Below are 5,569 nucleotides of genomic sequence, written 5' to 3' on the forward strand. Positions count from 1 at the left end.
TGTTTTTTTAACTTTAAACCGCATAAACACATTTCATTACACCAAATACACCAAATAATGTTCTTTTTAGCAACATCATATGACCCCTTTTGTTTAACTTTTTATTGTCACTATATAATTTCCATAATTCCCATTGAGTTATTTCATGGTTTTGATGACTTTACAATGTGAAAAATGGTAAATAATTTGATAAAAATAAGTATCAGTGTCCTTCACAAGTCTTTCACTGTGCATAAACAAACTGATGCAGATCCACAATGTATAACAACACAGAGCTGAGCTTAACATAACATTATGTTGTAATTAATGGTTATTTTGGTCTTAAATTAGCAATTGTGAGAACATGTCTGAAAAGAGTTGCTGTTTCATGTTGCATATTCACCCATCAACAAACACAATGCAGAGAGCTGTCAGCCACACCTCTGTGCATGAGCTGCCCTGCTGTGAGTAATTACTGTAATCAGGTAAGTTAAACAGTCAGCTGTCAGAGATGGATGGAGATTGCATGCTCTGTTTCTCTTTCAGGTAGATCATGGGAGGCTCAGAGCTCTGTTATTAACAAGCTGATGATACGTCAACTGATGAAAATGGTTATTCTGAGTAAGGCGGTCTGACCCCCCCACCACCAGAGAAAACTAGCCATATCTGTGCCGTAATATACAGCTGAATGAGAACTGATTTCACCACCAACAGTTTGTTTAGGCAATCTGTCTCAGAGAGCAACAAGATCACTAGTATCTATCCCTAATGACAGGAGAGATAGGGTGACGAGTATATTAGGGATGTGTCCAAAAACAAAGACATCTGCCATTGCCCAGTCAGTTCGAAAATACAATGATTTGAATTCTGCTTTTCTATGAGGAGTATTTTTTCCATTTTAAATTAGAATTTATGATGATCATTATGTTGGGGCATGGAATAAAAAAAATCCTTATATTATAAAGAATAAAAAGCCTCATTAATAACATGTCAAGCTCAATACGTCTCCTAAAATATCAGTTAATTTGACAGCAAGGCAAGGTTAGCTAGAGGTTGTAAAATGTCATGTGGTCCAACCCTTCAAAAACCTGCTATTCATGAATTGATAACTGATAATATTCGTAAAAGTCTAAAATAAAACGTAATAAAATAAAATTAAATAATGTGTTTTTATTTTTCTAAAAATACACTGAAAATGTTTTTTTTTTTAAAATAATGATTATTTAACGCATATGTTTTAAATTAGTATTTCAAAAGATATTTGCCTTTTCTTTATCCTGGACACTCTTTTTTTGTCACTGACCCTTCAAATAGGCTTCCAAGACAACACGATTGCATGAATTCAAGTGAGTTTCATAGGTAGTGAATATTTCTTGACTACAATACAACGGCATCAGAAGCCATTATTCTTTGCACCAACCACTGAACTGCACAGAAGGAATTGGATATCATAGGAGCATCTTTCAAAAACTGACCGGTTGAAGGGATTTTAGAAGACAGAGTGTTACATAAACACTGGATTCAGATGTGCCTTGAAGCCTTCCTACCTTGCATCCTGCAAAGGTTTCTGACACAAGCTAAGAAACACAACTGATAGGACAGAAAAATACAGAGAGAATGTTGTATGAAAGGAGGAAGCAAGACTGTCCATCACTGATCAGGGAACAAGATCCTGTGTTATGAGAGTGAGCAGTGTGGTTGAAGACAGTCAGTTTATTTTAAGAGAGGGGCTATGACCACAACCACAATAATTAGAACCAAATCACCCTGTTTGTCATCTTAAATGTAAAGGTGCCAACTTGTGGCTAACCAATGATTTTCATGCTCTTCAGAATGTAAACTGAAGCAGCGAACAGCTCCCAATCATTCCAAACATAAATTCTAAATGTTTTCCCTTTATGTGAATGCACAGTCACTTTTTCTTTTCAACCTAAAGTTTCTCTTCCTGTCGGTGAGGGAGGCTGACAGGTGAGATTTTATTACTACGGCTCAGTGCGATTTGCTGTCTCCTGAGGCACTGCAGGAATGTGTGAAGTTTATGAAGTTTATGATTGGGGGAGAGAGTGTGTTGGCAGACTGTGAAATGTATTGTTCATAATGGAAGACAGTGAGAGAGATAAACACAGTTGGAGACGATACACTCCTCACATGCTCCTGGTCCTATCTCTCAGAATAAACACTCCTGGCACCAGGAGTTCTCTTACTTTATTCCTCAGCTGTCAGTCTGACTGAGGACGCTGCATTGTGAAACACCATCCCCCACAAAAACTCCTCAGCTTTTACCCGCTCTCCAAAACGCTGATTTTCAGCATTAGGGCTGACACAGGAACTCGCGTCTGATGCTGAGCTGCTGAGGTGGTGGGTGTTCAGGTCAATCATTTGAGTTAAGCTGTGGCCATGTACACACTGAACAGGTTTGAGAGTAACAAGCGCATTTAAATTTAAATTTAAATGCCAATTCCCCTAAATTATTGTTCTGTGACCACAGATTACAAGAGCATGAAACAGCAAGACAAATACAGACGAGTACCTCTATCCCTCAAAGGCTCATTTTTGTTTGCACAATAACAGACTAGCTAGGGAGTCACTGTTTCCTAAAATTAAACTTTTAGGAGCCAAATGACTTTATTTTACAAATTACAGAATAGTTAAAATGGTTCGTCAGCAGCTTTCACTGTTATTCAATCCTGAGTGTATTTATGACATATAAATGTCACTGCTTTGTACAAATATTTCTGCCTGTTTGTATAAAATATATAAATTGAATTATAATCATTAAAAAAAAAAATTTATAAAAAGTATTTATCTTTAATCTCTAGAAAAAGCGCAACACTCACACAAATATGAATCTAACTTTATTTATTTAAAAACAGTGACATTTCGACCAACTTGTCTGATGAAGACAATGAAGTAGGCTGAAACGCCATGTTTAAATGTTGCACTTTTTCTGGAGGTGAAATATTATTACTACCAAACAAAGTTTCCTGTACAATCGATTCAACATTATTGGATCTTACTACACTAAACAACCAATGATACTTTTAGCATATTTAAACATTTTTAGAATTCCATTTATTACAACAAAACTCTGTTGCAAATATTTTTAATTACAACAAATAATTCCCAGTTCGCTTAGAACCATCACTAATAATGACTCCGTTCAGTGAGGGAGTTTTTGTGAACTCAGTAACAGCTCTGATTCACGGAGCGAGTCCAATTCAACCTGCTAACTCACATGCAAGTTCAAGACCATTCTGTACTGGTTCATAAGAATCATTTTTTCGTAAATCAGATGGTGTTCATTATTTCATGTAGGAAACAGTGGTGTGCACTTTAATGAGACGTCATCTGCATAAACTAAAAATAAGTTTTGTAGATTGCCACCAAAGGTGATTAAAATTGTAATTATTGTCCAAAGTTTTTTTGTTGGTCTAATTTGCAACCGATTTAGTTTGGAGCCCTGGAGTGACTTTGGATGGTTCAGAGCGGTGTCGTTGAAGCAGAAGTGTGTTGATGAGGGTAAACTCACTCACCAAGTTCTTGAGGATATTCACGTCAGTCTCTTTGGAGACGTCCTTCACTTTCCCTCCAGTCAACTTAGCCAGCGGCTCCTCCTGCTTTCCTGCGGCATCAATGGCAGCAGCGCTCGAGGCTCTGGACTCAAACTGAAAAGCAGGAAAGGGTCACAGCTTTAAGTTTCTTGCATCTCTGAAGAAGAGTTACCACCCATTAAGTTCTGCAGAGAGCAGGCAGTGAAGATGAATCACAGATTATTCCCAGAAGAAAGAAGAGCAAATGAAAGCATCAGGTGAGCAGGTGCAACCAGTCAAAAATCATTCTTCAATTACTGTTCCCCCCAAATCCCAATTTCAATTGTGAGAGAAACAATTGGACCTTGTGCAGCGCTAATGAATCAAAGCACTAGTTTTTGGTTCCGAGACCACCTGAGAGAGAGAGCAATAAATAGAAAAGCAGACAATGAAAACAGGGAAGGGTGGTAAAGTATGTTTGTGCGTGCATGCGTGAGCTGGTTTTTGTGCATGTACAACTTTTGGCAGAAGAGCAGTTGTTCTTGGCCTGCTTATTTTACACCCACAAACAAGCACACACTAGAAGTCTCTAATAGCTATCTAATAAGGAAAAAACAAGCATACCAGCCACACTGAGATGTGTTAAGAGGTTAGTTCACCCGTCATTATTTACAAGGCATATGGGGCTTATTTATTCCTTCTAGACCTTTTACATTGATTGATAGTGTCCATCTCAATTCACTTTCATAATATATAAAAGAGCAGCTATTATGCTACATTTCTCCTTATGCCACAGAATAAAGTACTTTTTTTTTTTTTTTTTGGTGAACCAATCCTTTAAAAGGAATGTTTCAAGATGATACAAGTAAGTGATGTGACATGTAGCCAAGTATGGTGTCCCATACTCTGAATTTGTGCTCTGCATTTAACACATCCAAGTGCACACACACACAGCAGTGAGTAGTGAATGCACACACACACACACACACACAGCGTGAACACCCAGAACAGTGGGCAGCCATTTTTGCTGCGGCACCCAGGGAGCAGAGTGCTGTACATTCACTCCCCCATCTACAATCCCTACCGGTACTGAGACTCGAACCCGCGACCTTTGGGTTACAAGTCCGACTCTAACCATTAAGCCACAACTGCCCCAATGCCCCACTGCCCCAATGTGCAACAATGTCGATTACCACAAAAAAATTATTAAAACAATAGTCCCACTTTCAAATTTGAAAGATGATATAAATATAAATTTAGACAACTTTACAACTCAAATAATATTTTTTTTAAACTAAAGACTTAATTTAAGTGCTTTAAAAAAGAATGAGCTTTACATTTAATCCTTTAAACCCCCTGGAATGCTGGTTTTGTGTACTTATACAACACAACATATTTCGTGTACTCTCATGTATGTATACTTGTAACTGCCTTACTCTAACTCTTACTCTTTTATATGTTTATATTTTTTTATTATTTTCTATGGTAGTCAAATTACTGTTCAAATTAATGTTTTTCAAAGAAGTCTCTTTGAATGAAGTCAAGGCAACATTTATTTGTTCAAAAATACAGTAAAAACAGTAATATTGTTAAATATTACATTTTAAAATAGTTTTTTTCTGTTTTAATATATTTTAAAATGTAATTTATTCCTGTGATGGCAAAGCCATTACTCCAGTATTCAGTGTCACATGATATTTCATAAATCATTCAATATGCTGAATTGGTATCTAAGACACCTTTCTTATTATTATCGATGTTGAAAAAAGTTGTGCTGCTTACTATTTTTGTGAAAACTGATTTTTTTTTTTCAGGATTCTTTGTCAGCAATAGAATGTTTAAAAAAAACTGCATTCATTTGAGACATTTATTAACATTCTTTGCTGTCACTTTTAATCAATGCAATGCATCCTTGCTGAATAAATGCATTAAAAAAAAAAAAAAAAAAAAAACTTACTGCCTTGGACCTCATTACTGAAGTAAAAATCCAAGCACCAGAAGTGGCCCACACTCTCTTAAGTTTTCTTTAATTGAAAAATATGCATTTTCATTCATTCAAA

The sequence above is a fragment of the Sinocyclocheilus rhinocerous genome, unplaced genomic scaffold (assembly GCF_001515625.1).
Source record: "Sinocyclocheilus rhinocerous isolate Xijiao unplaced genomic scaffold, SAMN03320098_v1.1 scaffold662, whole genome shotgun sequence".
Classification (NCBI taxonomy): Eukaryota; Metazoa; Chordata; class Actinopteri; order Cypriniformes; family Cyprinidae; genus Sinocyclocheilus; species Sinocyclocheilus rhinocerous.